The following is a 20,547-nucleotide window of genomic DNA, read 5'->3' on the forward strand; positions in this document are numbered from 1 at the left end:
CGCTTTTGTACTTCAGCTGGCATGGCTTTCTTTACCATCAATTTAAACAGACTCTGGGTGGTGAGATTGGAGTTCCAGGCTTCTCCCGTTTCTTCTTTCCGTTTGCGCTGGAATTTATGTAAGAATTTGGCCGGACATTCATCGCCTGACAGTTTTTCACCTTCCAGTTTTGATGGATCCATCTTCTCTGGATACTGTTTTCTGAGTTCTGTCCATATGGTGTTGCGATGTCCCCCTAAGTCCTACGTGATCAGCTGCATTCCCTGACACCACTGCCGGCAATTTGGCGTTGGAGAATATTTCCTCTGTTATTGTTTTTCCAGCCATATGCATAAGCAAAGCTTTTATATCTCCAAGAGCCAATTTCACTCCTGCCGTGCTTTCTTCTACTGCGGTAATCCACCTGTTAGCCCCTTCAGTGAGGGCTGGCAGCTTATTTGCCAGGCCCACCATGTCCATGAATGACCATGGCACGTAGCATGGCGATTGACTTGGCCCTTTGCTAATTATGGGAAGCATACATGCTCCTGCACCTTCTTGTCCTGTGGTTTGAAAAAGGTTGTCATCACTGTGGCATCTTTGGAGTCGGCCTTCACCTCTACTCCACAATGGCTCCGGCCAGTATCGCCGTTGTTTTTTCTGGTTCATCTTCTCCTTTTCAGCATATGTTTGCTCCATCTCGTCTTCATCAAATTCAGGTTCTTGGGGAATTATAGTGCCCTCCAGCTGTAACTTCATGGCTCTTGCAGATTCAGTTCGTCTCGGTGCTGCGGGGAGACCAGCGCCTCCTTGCTGCGGCAGTCGAGGCGCTGACCGTGTCCGTAGCTCTTGCTCTGGTATCCAATAGTATTCTTCAGTCCCACTCCGGGGTCTCATTCTCCCTGTCATCTGTGCAGGTGTCTGAGTTCTTATTCTGCCTGCAGATGGTTCTGTTGGTCTTGAATATTGGGACCTGCAGTCTCTTTTCTCACTCATTTGTGGTAAGTCATCATGGTGACTACAGCTTGTCCTTCTGGTCGTTTCCTCATACCTGAGTCTATAACGCTCTCCTTCTTCTCCATCACTTCCATCATATCTAGAGGGGAAGGGCTTTTCTACCTCCTTTCTCCTGGTGTCGTTTTCTGTTCTTCTGTCTTCAAATTGTCTGGGCTCTGTATGTATGGGCTCCCAGTTTCGTCTGTTTTTGAGCAGATTGTCTGCAACAGCCTCTTCCTCCCTTAGTCCTTGGCTTAGTCTTGTTAGGATGTGTCTGTAGTCCTTGCCGCTGCTGAACAGACAATCTCCCAGTCTACCTGGTTCATGAGGATTCTGTCTGTCTTGATAACCTGCTGGGGGGCCATCTTTTTCCGCTTTTTTGTAATTCACTCTATCTTGAGCATCCGCCCCTTTCATTCATTGCCCCTACGTTCAGGTCATCAAGATCTGCTGATGCATGGGACATCCTTGATCTTCCACTGTCTTGAGATCCTCTTCTTTCTTTTCCTGATGATTGGGTTGTCGTGCTCTCATGTTCTTCTTTGTCCTCGTGTTCCCCTTCAATGGTGAATGTGAATTTTCCTTGTAATTCCCCAGCTATTTCTCCAGTCATCTGACGTTGGTCGCTGCGTCTGAGTGGGAATTGTCCTGCTTTGATGGGGTTCTTTTCACTAGGATAAGGCGGCGGCTCAGCTGACCAAGGAGGAGCCGTAGGAGTGGTAGCTGACTGACTGCTTTTTATTTCTTCTGTTTTCTCCACCAGGGGGCATTGCTTCTTTTCCACTAATTCTCTTACTAACTTATTTGTTCTTAGGGTTTTTTCTCTTATCAGCTTAAACCACATTGATACTTCCCTCTCTAGAGCTCTTTTACCCTCTTTAAGTTGACTGGTATCTTTAGATTTATAATGTTTTATGTTGTTTTCTACTTCATCCAGTCGTGTTTTCTCAAATGAACCTTTAGCTGGCCACTGTCTCAATCCTGATGTTCTTTTATGCCACTTTTTCATGCACAACTGGATTTGGTTTTTTTGGTCTGGGCGATGTTTTACTACCAATTCCATTGGGGAGGTCATTTTATAGTTTGTTGCTTGGTGTTTTCTCTCTCTTTCTCTTTCTCTTGTTTTTTTTTTTTTTTTAAATAAATCAATAGATATCTATGGAGAGGTGTCTATTATGGCAATTAACCTCTGATATTTTCCTAACTCTGGATGGATTGTGTGTTAATTCTTCCTACTCATCTGAGTTATGATGTCCTTAACTATGTAGACCCACAAAAGACTGTAGATTCAACAAATCTCTATTGCTGTATTTTGCAGCCCAGGATTATGATTATTGTAGGTATACAGGAGGAGGAAAAAAGGAAAAAAATATCCAAAATAAATATACTATCGACTCTCTGGAAAAAATCCTAGCGGGCAGTATTGGTGACAACCTGTTGAGTTTTTTTTTTTTTTTTTTAAATAGTTAGATATTAGTTAGTTAAATATCAACAATAAGAACCGAGGTAATTATTTTTTGGTAAACATGAAGATAGAATAAAATGTGCCACCATTCTGGACACAAAGGCCTTAAAGCCTATTCATTTTTAATTGAATGTTTTATCTAATATATTTCTATGGTTTTATTAATTTTTTGTGAAGCACATTGGGTTGCCTTGCGGTATAAAATGTGCTATATGAACAAATTTGCCTGCCTTGCCTTGCATTGAGAGGCTTTCATGCAAAATGTCCATTGGTGTTTTAAAATTGAGGTTGTATTAGTGTACTGTAGTCATGTAGGTTTTACCTATCGCAGCTTCTGTGGCGGAATAACATCCAAGCTATACCACAAATACAATCTTTCTTTTGTTGTGGCATGCTCAGTTTAGACAATTGCAACCCACCCCCACCTGCAGTCTCCTACCCCCATCACCAACCCGTTCACACCTCCACCCCACCTGCAGTCTCCTACCCCCATCACCAACCAGTTCACAACTCCACCCCCACCTGCAGTCTCCTACCCCCATCACCAACCAGTTCACACCTCCACCCCACTCTCACATTCCCTCCTTAGTGGACTTCACACAGATTGACCCATGACCACGCCCACCTACCATTCACATTTACATATTGCATTCACATGGACATGTATTACCCATAATCCTTTGTCCTTATCATTTGCATTGCAAATGCTGTATTCTTGCAGCTGATTGGGTAAAAAGGACTCCAGGATGGCAACAGGTCAGATAAATGTCCTATAGCAGAGGGTGGTTGTCACAGGGTGCTGTGGAAGTACAGTGTGTAGGTGTATATTATCAACAGGACAACTATACTGAAGTTTGAGAGGATTTCCTTGGCACAGCAGAACTTAAGTTTAAAATGACAGAACTACTAATACCAGCGAAGATGGAGATCAAAGAAGACTTTGATGATTTCCTCCGTGAACATATTTTAGCCAGTAAATTGGAAGATAAGACTGTACTGGAACAAAACTTTAAGACAGAGACAGAAACATCAACCTGCAGAGAAGAGGAGTTCACACCAGTGGACATTAAAGAGGAAAACGATTCTGATTCTGGAGAAGATGATGACCATGATGACTCCTCTACTACAAGTAAGATACTTAAAAGTTTGTATTAGTAAAACCTGAATAGTTGATGACTTATTCTTCAATTTTTTATGTTAGATTTCATGTGAATACTTAAATAATTGCACATGATTTGTTTAATCATTGCAAGACATGTGTTGTTTGTCTTCTGCCTTTGACTTCATGTATCTGTGCCTGTGTTGACACTCACATATCATATTCTAGCTGACCATTTTACCATAAATCACAAGCTGGACAAACATAAACATCTTCATTGCTGTAGGAGAAGAAAGAGAGATTATATGTTAAACAATTTTCTTCAATTACAGAAGCTGTCCAAATGATCACAGCTGGAGAGAGTACTGTTGCTGATTCAGATATCAACACAAATAAGAGAACACATTCCAGAGGAAAGTCATATTATCGTACCGAGTGCGGAAAGACTTTCACTCAGGTGACAGATTTTAAGAGACACCTGAGTATCCATACTGGGGAAAAGCCATATCAGTGTTCTACATGTGGTAAGACTTTTGCTCTCTTGGGTAACTTCAAGGCACACCAGAGTGTCCATACTGAAGAGCGTTATAAGTGTTCAGATTGTGGAAAGACTTTTGCTCAGGTGCGCTATCTCAAGATGCACCAGAGGATCCATACTGGGGAAAAGCCATATCAGTGTTCAGATTGTGGGAAGACTTTTACCCAGACAAGTCATCTCAAGAGACACCAGATGATCCATACTGGGGAAAAGCCATATCTGTGCAGTGCATGTGGGAAGAGTTTCAGAAGCAGCACTGAGGTCACTATCCATCAGAGAACACATACTGCAGAAAAGCCATATCAGTGTTCTACATGTGGTAAGAGTTTTGCTCAATTGGGTAACTTCAAGGCACACCAGACTGTCCATACTGAAGAGCTTTTTAAGTGTTCAGATTGTGGAAAGACTTTTGCTCAGGTGCGCTATCTCAAGATACACCAGAGGATCCATACTGAAAAGCCACATCAGTGCAGTGCATGTGGAAAGAGTTTCAGAAGCAGCATTGAGGTCACTATCCATCAGAGAACACATACTGCAGAAAAGCCATATCAGTGTTCAGATTGTGGAAAGACTTTTGCTCATGTGCGCTATCTCAAGATGCACCAGAGGATCCATACTGGGGAAACGCCATATCAGTGTTCAGATTGTGGGAAGACTTTTACCCAGACAAGTCATCTCAAGAGACACCAGATGATCCATACTGGGGAAAAGCCATATCTGTGCAGTGCATGTGGGAAGAGTTTCAGAAGCAGCACTGAGGTCACTATCCATCAGAGAACACATACTGCAGAAAAGCCATATCAGTGTTTTACATGTGGTAAGAGTTTTGCTCACTTGGGTAACTTCAAGGAACACCAGACTGTCCATACTGAAGAGCTTTTTAAGTGTTCAGATTGTGGAAAGACTTTTGCTCAGGTGCGCTATCTCAAGAAACACCAGAGGATCCATACTGAAAAGCCACATCAGTGCAGTGCATGTGGAAAGAGTTTCAGAAGCAGCATTAAGGTCACTATCCATCAGAGAACACATACTGCAAAAAAGCCATATCAGTGTTCAGATTGTGGAAAGACTTTTGCTCATGTGCGCTATCTCAAGATGCACCAGATGATCCATACTGGGGAAAAGCAGTACATATGCCCCACATGTGGGAAGTGCTTCAGACACGAGTGTTCTTTCAGCCGTCATAAAATGATCCATAAGATGCACTAACGCTTTTGTGCCTACTTCAGCCGAGCCGAGCTGTGTCAAATTGCGCATTTCTGTATCATACGTATGCATTCCTAGGAGGGTCAGGGGAAAGTGGGAGTTCTGTGATAAGATTTTCAAGATAAACTAAAACATACCGTACCATACTGTACATACCAGAGACAAAGACACAAGGAGCCATAGTGGGGGAAGCCCAAAGCAGTTTACTACACGTCCATGTTTATGTTCTGTCTTGACCTGCATGCTAATAGTAAAATGTTTGATGGTGACTTCTTATCTGCTTACAAGTTTGTTCCTGTGTGTGAGATAAGTGCTGAAAATAAAAGCTGGTGTTTGGAACAAACATAAATATTTTCAAATGATTTGAATTGTATTTTCTTCATGTGTGCTCATCGTGTGAGGTGGAGAGAAACATTTCCCACCTTTTCATAATGTGCATAGTCCCAAATTCATTATGGTTTCATTCTCATGTAGTTCTGACTTGTAAGTTTCGCCCTGAAGGGATCAATTTCCCCTGATAGTGACCAGTGTTCTAATACATTATCCTCTTTTTACACGGCTACTTGCCAAAAAAATAAACTCCCCATGACATCACTCTAGCTTACATATTTTTGTCACCATTTCATTGTGGCTTTTGCTGAGAAACAAATAGTTTGCAACACACACTGAACTTGAATCAAACATTATTTAGAACACATCTGATCCACTGTCTGCTTTTACCTTTTTAATGAAGTTCCAGTACTTAAGGAATTATATGAAAGACGTGAATAAGAAGGACAAAACCCTTTTTCCTTGATGCGTTATGTTTTGGAACAACATGTCTTGTGTAGCTCATCCTTTCTCATTGAACCTGTCCCCTTAACCCCTTTATGTGTTTATTTCATATAGTTTTGTGGCAAAAAATCCCTGAAGGGATCAATTTCCCCTGATAGTGACCAGTGTTCTAATACATTAGTCTAATACAGTTCTAATGCCGTAGTCATGTAGGTTTCACCTACCGCAGCTTCTGTGGCGGAATAACATCCAAGCTATACCACAAATACTCTCTTTGTTTTGTTGTGGCATGCTCAGTTTACACAATTGCAGCCCACACCCACCTGCAGTCTCCTACCCCCATCACCAACCAGTTCACACCTCCACCCCCACCTGCAGTTTCCTACCCCCATCACCAACCAGTTCACATCTCCACCCCACCTGCAGTCTCCTACCCCCATCACCAACCAGTTTACACCTCCACCCCACCTGCAGTCTCCTACCCCCATCACCAACCAGTTCACATCTCCACCCCACCTGCAGTCTCCTACCCCCATCACCAACCAGTTTACACCTCCACCACACCCCCACATACCCTCCTTTGAGGACTTCACGCAGATTGACCCATGACCACGCCCACCTACCATTATACATTTACATATTGCATTCACATGGTCATGTCTTACCCATAATCCTTTGTCCTTATCATTTGCATTGCAAATGCTGTATTCTTGCAGCTGATTGGGTAAAAAGGACTCCAGGATGGCAACAGGTCAGATAAAGGTCCTATAGCAGAGGGTGGTTGTCACAGGGTGCTGTGGAAGTACAGTGTGTATTATCAACAGGGCAACTATACTGAAGTTTGAGAGGATTTCCTTAGCACTGCAGAACTTAAGTCTGAAATGACAGAACTACTAATACCAGTGAAGATGGAAATCAAAAAAGATGAGTTTGATGATTTCCTCCGTGAACATATTTTGGCCAGTAAATTGGGAGATAAAACTGTATTGGAACATGACTTTAAGATTGAGATACAAACATCATCAACTTGTAGAGATAAGGAGTTCACACCAGTGGAAATGAAAGAGGAACACAGTTCTTATTCTGGAGAATATGATGACCATGATGACTCCTCTACTACAAGTAAGATACTTAAAAGTTTGTATTAGTAAAACCTGAATGCTTGATGACTTATTCTTCATTTTTTATATTAGATTTCATGTGAATACTTAAATCATTGCACATGATTTGTTTAATCATTGCAAGACATGTGTTGTTTGTCTTCTGCCTTTGACTTAATGTATCTGTGCCTGTGTTGACACTCACATATCATATTCTAGCTGACCATTTTACCACAAATCACAAGCTGGACAAATATAAACATCTTCATTGCTGTAGGAGAAGAAAGAGAGATTATATGTTAAACAATTTTCTTATATTACAGGAGCTGTTCAAATGATCACAGCTGGGAAGAGTACCGTTGCTGATTCAGATCTCAACCCAAATAAGAGAACACATTCCAGAGGAAGGCCATATTACTGTACAGAGTGCGGAAAGACTTTCACTCAGGTGACACATTTTAAAAGACACCTGAGGATCCATACTGGGGAAAAGCCATACCAGTGCTCAGAGTGTGGGAAGAGTTTCAGAAGCAGCATTGAGGTCACTATCCATCAGAGAACACATTCTGGAGAAAAGCCATATCACTGCTCAGAGTGTGGAAAGACTTTTCCTCAGATGTGTACTCTGAAGTCACACCAGAAAATCCATACGGAAGAAAAGCCATATCAGTGTTCAGATTGTGGAAAGACTTTCACTCATGTGTGTAATCTCAAGATCCACCAGAGGATCCATACTGGGGAAAAGCCATATCAGTGTGCTACATGTGGGAAGAGTTTCATAACCAACATGCAGCTTACTGTCCATCAGAGAACACACACTGCAGAAAAGCCATATCAGTGCTCAGAGTGTGGAAAGACTTTTACTCAGTTGGGTCATCTCAAGAAACACCAGAGGATCCATACTGGGGAAAAGCCGTACATATGCCCCACATGTGGGAAGTGCTTCAGACACGAGTGTTCTTTCAGCCGTCATAAAATGATCCATAAGAGGTAAAAATGAACACCAGTGTTCTCGGGGCCAGATGCACTAATGCTTTTGTGCCCACTTCAGCCGAGCCGAGCTGTGTCACTTGCGCATTTCTGTATCATACCTATCCATTCCTAGGAGGGTCAGGGGAAAGTGGGAGTTTATTACTGTGCTACCTGTGATATGTTTTTTTAAGATAAACTAAAACAAATCGTACCATACTGTACATACCAGAGACAAAGACACAAGGAGCCATAGTGGGGGAAGCCCAAAGCAGTTTACAACACTTTCATGTTTCTGTTCTGTCTTGACCTGCATGCTAATAGTAAAATATTTGATGGTGACTTCCTATTTGGTTACGAGTTTGTTGCTGTGTGTGAGATAAGTGCTAAAAATAAAAGCTGGTGTTTGGAACAAACATAAATATTTTCAAATGATGTGAGTTGTATTTTCTTCATGTGTGCTCATCATGTGAGGTGGAGAGGAACATTCCCCACCATTTGATAATGTGCATAGTCCCAAATTCATTATGGTTTCATTCTCATGTAGTTCTGACTTGTAAGTTTCGCCCTGAAGGGATCAATTTCCCCTGATAGTGACCAGTGTTCTAATACATTATCCTCTTTTTACACGGCTACTTGCCAAAAAAATAAACTCCCCACGATATCACTCTTTAGCTTACATATTTTTGTCACCGTTTCATCGTGGCTTTTGCTGAGAAACAAATAGTTTGCAACACACACTAAACTTGAATCAAACATTCATTAGAACACAGCTGATCAACTGTCTGCTTTACACTTTTGAATGAAATTCCAATACTTGAGGAATTATATGAAAGACGTGAATAAGAAGCACACAATTCTTTTTCCTTGATGCGTTATGTTTTACTTAGCAACAGTCTGTTATCGAGAAATATCAGACCAGTGAAAATTGGGAAGGCCCACTCAAGTAAATGAGCATTCTGCAGCATTATGAAGAGCCATATATAACAATGTTTATGAGATATTTCTAAATCCTTGACAGGTGTTTTGGAACAACATGTCTTGTATAGCTCATCCTTTCTCATTGAACCTGTCCCCTTAACCCCTTTCTGTGTTCATTTCATGTTTAATAGTTTTGTAGCAAAAACATAATCTATTATAAATCCAAAATCATATATATATGCTATTATCTAATGTTGTGATATACTTTTGAATCAACATAAATATTTTATATATTACAAATCTTTATTTTAGAAAAGAGCTATTTCAAGGAAAAGTCCTTGTATATGGCTCTAGAGGCATTTTATAGTAAAAGTTGGGAACAAGACATTTGATCACAATTAACATGTCCAGAACCTAACTAACCCTGATCCCAAGCAGGAATGTGAGATGTTGGCTTCTGATTAACATGGACAACATTTTTGGCCGCATTTGGCCACTTTTTTCGGGTCGGCATCATTATAGCATTATATATACAGTATAGCATATAGCACTTCTTCATCCCCGTAAGAATTTAAAAGGTGCAATAACTGTGTTGTAAGGGCATCTTGTGTTATATTCTGCTCCTAACATCTTCACTCCGACACTTAATATCTTGTTTGCCCAACAATAACAATTGTAACTCGCATAAATCCTTCTTTATCGCGACGTGCTGATTCACTAGGTGCAACACCCAACTGGGTCCGTGTAGACACGAATTACATTTAACAATAGCGGCAGCTTCAAACACACCTGGGTCCACCAGAAACAAAGTGGCCCAGAACCCATTGAAGAGCAGTTTCAATAGAGAAAAAACATCAAAGCCATACCACAAATACAATCTTAGAACAGAGTAGAAAAGGTTGAATTGTTTTGTTGTGATATGCTCAGTTTACACAATTGCAGCCCACCCCCATCTGCAGTCTCCTACCCCCATCACCAACCAGTTCACACCTCCACCCCCACCTGCAGTCTCCTAGCCCCATCACCAAACAGTTCACACCTCCACCCCCACCTGCAGTCTCCTAGCCCCATCACCAAAAAGTTCACACCTCCACCCCCACATGCAGTCTCCTACCCCCAACACCAATCAGTTCACACCTCCACCCCACATACTTTCTTTTGTGAACTTTGTGAAGGTTGATCCATGGGCAAGCCACCTTTTTCATGATCCTTTGTCCTTATCAGATAAAGGTCTGATAAGAGAGTGGTTGTCAGAGATGCTGTGGAAGTAGCCTACAGTGTGTTATGTTATCAACAGGACAACTATACTATTCATTTGGTTTGATACATACATTTTGTTACTTTAAATTGAAGGAAAGTTCAAGAGGATTTCTTTGGCACAGCAGAACTTCAGCCTGAAATGACAGAACCACTAATACCAGTGAAGGAGATCAAAGAAGAAGACTTTGATGATTTCCTCCGTGAACATATTTTGGCCAGTAAATTGGAAAATAAGACTGTACTGGAACATGACTTTAAGATTGAGATACAAGCATCATCAACCTGCAGAGAAGAGGAGTTCACACCAGTGGACATTAAAGAGGAAAACGATTCTGATTCTGGAGAAAATTATGACCATGATGACTCCTCTACTACAAGTAAGATACTTAAAAGTTTGTATTAGTAAAACCTGAATGCTTGATGACTTATTCTTCATTTTTTATATTAGATTTCATGTGAATACTTAAATCATTGCACACAATTTGTTTCATCATTGCAAGACATGTGTTGTTTGTCTTCTGCCTTTGACTTCATGTATCTGTGTCTGTGTTGACACTCACATATCATATTCTAGCTGACCATTTTACCACAAATCACAAGCTGGACAAATATTAACATCTTCATTGCTGTAGGAGAAGAAAGAGAGATTATATGTTAAACAATAATCTTATATTACAGGAGCTGTCCAAATGATCACTGCTGGGAAGCGTACCGTTGCTGGTTCAGATATCAACACAAATAAGAGAACACATTCCAGAGGAAAGTCATATTATTGTACCGAGTGTGGAAAGACTTTCACTCAGGTGACAGATTTTAAGAGACACCTCAGGATCCATACTGGGGAAAAGCCATACCCGTGTTCTACGTGTGGGAAGAGTTTCAGAAGCAGCAGAGAGGTCACTATCCACATGAGAACACATACTGCAGAAAAGCCATATCAGTGTTCAGAGTGTGGAAAGACTTTCACTCAGGTGTGTAATCTCAAGAGACACCAGAGAATCCATACTGGGGAAAAGCCATATCACTGTTCAGAGTGTGGAAAGACTTTCACTCAGGTGTCTAATCTCAAGAGACACCAGAGAATCCATACTGGGGAAAAGCCATACCCTTGTTCTACGTGTGGGAACAGTTTCAGAAGCAGCATTGAGGTCACTATCCATCAGAGAACACATACTGCAGATAAGCCATATCAGTGTTCAGAGTGTGGAAAGACGTTTACTCAGTTGGGTCATCTCAAGAAACACCAGAGGATCCATACTGGGGAAAAGCCGTACATATGCCCCACACGTGGGAAGAGTTTCAGACACGAGTGTTCTTTCAGCCGTCATAAAATGATCCATAAGAGGTAAAAATGAACAACAGTGTTCTCAGGGCCAGATGCACTGATGCTTTTGTGCCCACTTCAGCCGAGCCGAGCTGTGTCAAATTGCGCATTTCTGTATCATACGTATGCATTCCTAGGAGGGTCAGGGGAAAGTGGGAGTTTATTACTGTGCTACCTGTGATATGATTTTCAAGAGAAACTAAAACATACCGTACCATACTGTACATACCAGAGACAAAGACACAAGGAGCCATAGTGGGGGAAGCCCAAAGCAGTTTACTACACTTTCATGTTTCTGTTCTGTCTTGACCTGCATGCTAATAGTAAAATGTTTGATGGTGACTTCCTATCTGGTTACGAGTTTGTTCCTGTGTGTGAGATAAGTGCTGAAAATAAAAGCTGGTTTTAGGAACAAAAAATAAATATTTTCAAATTATGTGAATTGTATTTTCTTCATGTGTGCTCATCATGTGAGGTGGAGATTTCCCACCATTTGATAATGTGCATAATGCCAAACACGTTATGGTTTCATTCTCATGTAGTTCCACCCTGAAGGGACCTATTTCCCGATAGTGACAAGTGTTCTATACATTATCCCTCATATTACATGGTACACGTTTTGAATTATTATTCACGCGCACCTGGATGTCATTGGCGACATTGGCGACCTGGATGTCAGTGCAACATCAGCCGCATCTTCTCAATCACATAACTAAAACCGTTACTATATGGTTATACAAATAAAATACCAAAAAACAACTATGTAGCAACGTTGTGCTAAAAGAACAATGCCACCATAATACAATGCTTTTTTTATTTTTAACGTTAGGCGTGTTACTTTGCTTGATAGTAAGTAAGTAAAGTTTATTTATAGAGCACTCATTTAACCACAGTTTGCACTGACCAAAGTGCTGTATATAGTGCATTAGCTAAAAACATATAAGAGCGGAGACTGAGAGCCAGGCCTTCTCGTCCAACATCAGTGTGACCTCACAAATGCGTTTCTGGAAAAATAGTCAAAAAATCCCATAAACACACTCCTAAACCTTTTGGAAAGCCTTCCCAGAAGAGTTGAAGCTGTTATAGCTGCAAAGGGTGGACCGACGTCATATTAATCCCTATTGATTAAGAATGGGATGTCCCTTAACCCTTAGAACCCTAAGCTGTTTTAGGGCATTTTCACTACCTTTATTCATAAGGATTTATTCTGGTCATTGTAAGTGCCACACACACATATTATATATTGTTTTTTTCAGCAGAGTCTAGGATATCCAGATCTGCCATCATTTCATGTATTATTAGTACATGATTTTATAGCAGGGATTCCCAAACTGTGGTACGCGTACCCCCGGTGGTACGCGAGCTGCTTCTAGGGGGTACACGAGATGAAAAGGGCTATGGCGGACAGGTGTAAAATGAAAATTTTAAATCTTTTGTAATTAATTAATGAATAAATACATGATTTCGAATCAGGTCATAATGATAGGGGGGAAGGAGCAAAGCTAGGAGTTATTTCAGATGGGCAAGAAAGGCTTTACATTTAACAAACTAAAGGTAGCCTTTCTAGGCTGTATAGCCTAATGTTGTCCAAACGAATACATCCTTGTCAGGCGTTGCTGTAGGCCTATTATAAGATATTGTATGTGGATGTAGTTAGGCTACTATGACCAAATGCACCTAAAACCGGGAAATGGACAAATATTGTCAACGTTGGGGGGGGGGGGGGTTGAATGCGTTACGTTTTATGTGTTGGATGGTGGGGGTACGCGAGCCGAGTCGGAATGTAGGCGGTGGTACGCGGGGGGAAAAGTTTGGGAACCGCTGTTTTATAGCATTGATTTTAATTTGATTTTTAAAGAATTAAAATATAAAAACCGTACACAGTAAAATTCCAAGAGTTAAAATGACAGAGTAGACTGTTATTGACTCTAATAGAGTTACATTTACTACAGTTGGAGTAAAATGTACTCTAGCATATTAGTTAAAAAACAGAGTTAAAATCACAAGAGTTAATCATCCACCCCATTTTCTCATTTGGACGCCATTTTAGAAATTTTTTTGGGAGATGTCTGCCTAATTATTATTTGGATATTATTCATAAAAAATCGTGTTTTTCTTCTGGTTAATTCCAAAGTCATTCGGTAGCTTTAAGATTTTTTTCTGGACTAGGCTACTAAAAAATTACTTGCAAGTTTGTAGGCTAGCATGTGCTACAGTAAAATAGGCAAATACTGCTAAGCTATCACCCATAAACCAGGCTATAAACGGAGTCTCTGTTATCAAGCCTATTGCTGTTCACAAAGAATAGTCAAAGCGAACAAACATTATAATAATAATAATTATTATTATTGTATGTTTGTTACATGCAATTGTGTAAGGGCTCAGACAAATTACTAACTGGCGAAACGTGCCCTCTGGTATCTCACGTCAGAGACGAACGTTAGTAGCTTATCACCCACTTCCTTCCATTTGAGACTGCAGCGACGCGACGGAGCCTGATTAGAAGAATCTCTCTGTTGCAGTTGAAGGTGAGTAGATGTTCATCTAAAATACACTTACTAGAGATTTATTTCACATGTTCCGTAGTATGCCGCGAAAATGATAAATGATAAGTGGTGACGCGAAAGAGGAGTGTAAACTGAACGTAAATGTATGGTCAAGATATCGTTCTGAAATGTGTTGACCTTCAGGGGCTAACGTTAACGTTAAGTTAACTGCTAACGAAGGTTGAAAGTTAACATGAACGTTAACGTTACCTCTGTGTAACATGAGGTACATGTCAATTCGTGCTCCTGTATTGTACAATGCTATACGTTTTTTTATCATGTTAATATTTACTCAACCAAATATGATACCAGTATAATCGTCTTTAATGGTTAACATTGACTTGGTTAGCCTATCAGCCAACGTAGCTCTCATTGGCAGCTTAGCATAATGCAAATCAGATATCAAATAAAGGCTATGGTTAGCTTAATGAGGTAACAGTTACTGTTGTTAGCTACTTAACATTAACAGTCATTAATAGGGCAAATTAGCTTAAAGGTCATGCTCTACTAAAAAGCTTGTTTCACGTAAAGCAGGCATCCATAAGCATGAATTTGGCCTTCACAAGTTGGTTATTTCAAAACTAGCTGCATTAATTTACTATCAAGGACATGTGTTGATTGCTGAATGTGCATCATTGATAGCATAGAAGACACGTGTTCAGTGCAAAGTGCCAACAGGTGCACGTGCCACATTTACTAGTTTAGTCAGTGTCACTGAGAGTTGTTACCTGGTTTGTTTTAAGAAAGTGTTTTAAAAGTAGTGTTGATTTTGTCTGAATGTTTGATTTTATGTTTTTTCAGGATGTTGGTGAAAGTTAAATACCAGGCAGACCAGATACATTTAAAATGGTGGAAACTGATGCCACTCTAGAGGATTTCTTTAACCAAGGTACTGATTTATTCAATTGTTGCATTGTTTAAGTCTATTGTCAGGTTTTTTTTGTAATGTTCTGTTAATTTTTATTTTAGTGTTCATGAAATTTGATATTGAAGCCAAACACCAAGCTGGGCTAAAATGTATGATGAGTTTGGTACAGAAGATTGACAACTATGTGTCTGAAGATGTGGTGAAGGATCCAAATTGTGGTGTATTAAAGCTGAAGCCTGCAGAAGATGATGGTGAGTTGTATTATGGAATGTAGTTAAAACTTGGTACAAGTTTTGTGAATATATCAACAGCGGTTGCAACACATTGTTTTGATGGAATGCCACTCTGTGGGGTTTGTGGATGTTGATTATGTCCGTCTTTGAGCCTATTTAGTGTTTAAAAATCTCAGTCATCAAAGACTACATGACATACAGCCGTCACAGGTACTGGACATGACTATATTACTGATTTATTCTGTCCTCTGCTTTGTAGTAGATGCATTATGTGATTCAGATGACACCACTGCCTTGTCTCCAAATAAGCCCAAGGGAGATGATGGGGTAGAGCAAGTAAGTGGCATTTTTTCCCTAGTTAAATATTGGTAAAATCTTTATGCTGCCCATTAACACAAAGGTAACCTAAACTGAAACCCACACTGAGGTATTTTTTTTTTCTTCAAAAAAATTCCACACATCAGATCTGTGCAAAATGATCTTTTTATTCTAGATTTCGGTCATAGACCCTCTTCAGGAATCCTGAAAAAGGCCTATGACCAAAAGCTATATAAAAAGATAATTTTGCACAGATGCGAGTGTGTGGATTTGTCATGCTGTGCTTGACTTTTGACTTTAAATCCCAGTATCTCAACCACCAGATGAACAGTATTTTTTGTTTCTTTTAAATGATTGAACTTGAAATGAAACCATTTCATAAGTATTTCTGCATACAAATTGTAATGAATCTGTTTAAGATCAAATACATTGTTTACAGTGCACTGAATTTCACATTGATCTCCATTTCTCAAGGTCACCGAGAACTGTCGGTACAGGGAAAAAACAAAAAACAAAAAAACAATCGGATTCACTTAGCTCGAGATGCTGCAGCCACGAAGCTACTGCGCTACACTCTAGGGGCATGTTCCTGAGCCCCAATGTTCATGACCCCAGAGTGTAGCGCTGTAGCTGCACAGTCGCTTTAGCTGCTGGCTGTAGCAACTCGAGCTATGTAAAACCGATTGTTTTCGTTTTACATACTCGGTGATCCAAGAAATGGAGATCTATTTGGAAAATCGCTGGATTTCCCCTTAATGCTGTAACTCACCCTACTTTATACTGTTTTATAGGAACATTTCTATGATCCAGCCAGCGGATCAGGGTACCTGGCCTGACGCATTAAAACAATTCAGAGGAAAGCCTCAGGAACCACAAAGTCCAGCACACAATGAACATAATGGAGGACCAGCTTCTGAAGATGTGCCCGAGCCAGTCCTGAATGAAGAACAGCTGAGAGAGGCGGTATCTCTAATGAAGCATTCTTCTGATGAAGAAGTTGTGCGGCTGAAGGTGAACGTTTGATTATCGTCAGAAAAAATGGTCCATGACCCTCAATCACCTCATATGCTTGCAACATTCTCTCGATTTGTGGATGTAATGGATCAGATTGAGCAAGACTGTTACTGTTTGGTGAGATTTCAGCGAAGCTTTTTGAGAGGTGGTCAACTATGTTCAAAGAGAAGACTATTAAACAGAGTAAAGGTCTTTCTTCCTCCAGCATCGAACTGCAAAAAAGGATCCAGGTAGCAGAATCACCACATGGGCTGTGTCCCGGTAGAACACTCAGGTTAAAGTATGGTGAGACTGGGTGTTTCAGGGACATTTTCTGGCTTTTAGAAAACATTTGGAAAGGTTACATGAGTATAGCGTTAATAATGTTCATGTTTTGGAAAATAACTGTAGTGAACACACAAGTAATGATTTGGCGGTAGATTTTGATACAGTGGTTCCTGTTATGCATTCTGCTGTACATGAGATACAGGTTGAGGAAACTATTCAGTTTTTTGAGTGATAAGCAAAGTGTTGAGGAAATGAATCATACTTTAAGTCATCTTAAATCTCTTCTAGGCCCCATCCATTGGATCATGCCTTAGGTATGAGCTACACCAGGCGCGTAACTGAAGCGATCTGTTCGCGACGCGTAAAATTCATTTTTTTCAAACGTACGCGCCGCTATCACATCTGGTGTAGCTACCTCCATTGATTATAGTGCCAGCTAATTGTTGCAGCAGACGCTATGCGAACGTAAAGCTTCAGTTACGCGCCTGGTGTAGCTTCACTGTTAGAATGTGTGGACTTAAACATGTCTGTGATGCTAGAATGTTTCAGTACAGACTGTAGAGTGAGTAAAATTGGTATGTAAGCTAATGTATCACTAACAACAACTTGATATTATGTTCTAGTGGCTTTGTTCCATTTGATGCCAAATGTGTTGTACTGTACATGCATTTACAAAAGGAAATATATTGTATATTGATACATTAACATAATATTTTGTAATAAATATTTTTTCAATAATTTGTCTATGTCCTTCAGATTTTGTAGAACTTGATAAAGGGTAAATAAAGACAAGCAAAATGGTGACTCTAGCAAGAGTAGCTGGGAATAAACTCTGAATAGAGATAAACTAAGATTACCCCATTAAGAGTTAAGATGACTCTGGAAAGAGTTGTTGGCTTATAGAGTAGATTTTTCTTTACTCCCTGTGGAGTTTATCTTGGTGATTTTCCAACTCTCTATAGAGTAAATTTAACTCTGAAAAATGTGCTCTAGGAGAAGAGTCAAATTTACTCTCTGTGGGGTGGGACCAATGGGTCTCTATGACAGAGTCAGAATCGACTCTATTAGAGTCGAAAACAACTCTGTCAATTTTACTGTGTATTATAAAAATTCTTATATTTTGTATATTAAATACTCTTTTGAGTCTCTTTTGAAATTTGGTCTCTGCATTTATCCCAATTAGTGAAACACATTCAGCACACACTAATCCCGGCGCAGTGAGCTGCCTGCAACAACAGCGGCGCTCGGGGAGCAGTGAGGGGTTAGGTGCCTTGCTCAAGGGCACTTCAGCCGTGCCTACTGGTTAGGGTTCGAACCAGCAACCCTCCGGTTAGAAGTCTGAAGCGCTAACCAGTAGGCCACGGCTGCCCCTAGGGGAAATTCAAGGTCTGTACGGCTGTACAGCTCCTCTGCTCTCCCATTTGTGTCCCTTATGTTTTTTCCTTTTCTCTGTTTGTGTTTCCTCTTATTCGTTTACCTGTTGCCTGCCTCTCTGTATTGCCCATTGTGGATACTGACATGTTTTCAATGCGTTCTGTATGTGTTGCTCCTCCTGTGCCCTGTCCTTGGGATCCATTGTTAAAGCTGCCCGTTCTTGTAGTGTTCTAACTGATAGTTTATGTGCAACTGGATGCTCTGATGTCCAAAGTAGGTATTGATCTGTGTGCGTCGGTTTCCTATAGATTTTTATTTTGATGTCTCCTTCAATCGTGTGGTGGATTTTTATGGCCAAAAAAGCTATGGACCTGTCTATCTCTTCTTCATGTGTGAACTTTATGTTGCCGGTGTGGTCAATGGAATTGAGGTGATCTGTAAGTTCTTGTGTATGTCCTCTCTTTACCTTTTCCAAAATGTCATCCATGTATCGCCTGTACTTCTCCGGTGCGGATGTTATTGCTTCCTTCTCCAGGTGTTCCATGAAAAAGCCACACATTATGGCTGATAGTGGATCTCCCATGGCGAATCCCTCTTTCTGCATGTATATCTTTGTGCAGAACTGAAAATAAGTTGAGGTGGCGATGAAGTGGAGTAATTGACTGAGGTCTTGTACTGTCAAATTTGTGCGTTTCTTAAGGTTTTTGTCCTTTTGTAGGTGTTGCTGTACTATTTCCAGGGTTGCTTCTACTGGTGTTCTGATGAAGAGTGAGACAACGTCATGTGATATTAATATTTCGTCCTTACACACTTTATTATTTTGAAGTTCTTTTGCCAGAGTTTTTGCAATGTTGTTTCGTTTGGCCTAGTAATGGTTTTATTATTTCTGTGTGAGATTTTGAGGTTGTATGTTACAGACCCGATGCTGTCCACAATCGGGCGTAAAGGTGCTCCTGGTTTTTGAATTTTCAGTGTTCCGGGGTGTTATTCTTGCTGTTGGTATGAGCAGTGTTGGGCAAGTTACTTCAAAAGCGTAATGCATTATTTATTACTTGTTACTGTCATCTCAAAGTAATTTGTTACATTACAATATTACTGTCTTTGAATTGTAAGGTATTACACTACTTTTACATTACTTTCACCAAAATAACAGAAAATATGGATTTGGTGTTCTCAATAGATCTTCATGTGTTCAATGCAGCTCATTACACGGCAGGAGGTGATGTGGTATGGCATAATGACTGAGCTAGGCTTAAGGCTAACAAAAGAACAATATAATGGTTGCAGTTATGGCTTATGGGACAATGTAGGCCCCAAAGGCCAAAGGTCACTCACAACTTAATATAGTAAAATATAACCATAGTGAAATTGTATGTTGACTTTAAATGGTTCTCATCATTGTTGGTCCCTTTCCTTCCACTTACATTGGTGTAGACTTAATGCAAATAGTTTGAGAATAATGGCTACGATCTATCTTTGTCTATAAAAGCAACATTTTAGTTATTCTCGCTGATGAAATGAGAAGTATAGCCTAACCATGTTAGATCTGTTGCATGAATGGCATAGATAACTCAAATTCCCTTTCTACAGTCATCTAAACAAGGCAATCATATTCCAGGACCAGCATAGATGACTTTTTTAATTATTGGATAATCTTCTCTGGTGCCAATTGAGCATTTCTCAATTTTGGATTAAAAAGCAAAGTAACTTCAGTTACTGAGAATTGTACAGAGTAAAATATTACTGAAATTGTATTGGTAATGCCTTACATTACTGCATTACAGCAAAAAGCAATGCATTACTGTAATTACATTACTTTTTTAATGCATTACTCCCAACACTGGGTATGAGGTGCTTGTATGACTGCTTATCGATTTTGTTGCTTTCCAGTAATGGTTTCAATCATTTTTTGATTGTGTTTTTCTTGTCTTCTGTGGGGTCTTTCTTGAGAACCTCATCATGTGTTTATGTCTGCTTCATTCATTTTCACTCCCATCACCAACCAGTTCACACCTCCACCCCCACCTGCAGTCTCCTACCCCCATCACCAACCAGTCCACCCCACCTGCAGTCTCCTACCTCCATCACCAATCAGTTCACAACTCCACCCCCACATACTTTCTTTTGTAAAATTTGTGAAGGTTGATGGACAAGTCCACCTGAGGACCATCAGATATTTACATATTGTATTCACATGGAATCGTCCTACCCATAATCCTTTGTCATTATCATTTGCATATCATCATTTGCACTGTATTCTTGCAGCTGATTGGGTAAAATGGACTCCAGGATGCCA

At 40.2% G+C, this 20,547-nt stretch overlaps 1 pseudogene; it reads left to right on the forward strand.

Moving 5' to 3' along the window:
• Positions 1-20,547, forward strand: part of LOC143116833 (uncharacterized) — a 56,451-nt pseudogene that overhangs the window by 28,410 nt on the left and 7,494 nt on the right.

The sequence above is a fragment of the Alosa pseudoharengus genome, unplaced genomic scaffold (genome assembly GCF_046254945.1).
Source record: "Alosa pseudoharengus isolate Yale_2024_CS ecotype anadromous, Long Island Sound unplaced genomic scaffold, YU_APseudo_1.1 YU_APseudo_1.1_scf_1, whole genome shotgun sequence".
NCBI classification, from domain to species: Eukaryota; Metazoa; Chordata; class Actinopteri; order Clupeiformes; family Clupeidae; genus Alosa; species Alosa pseudoharengus.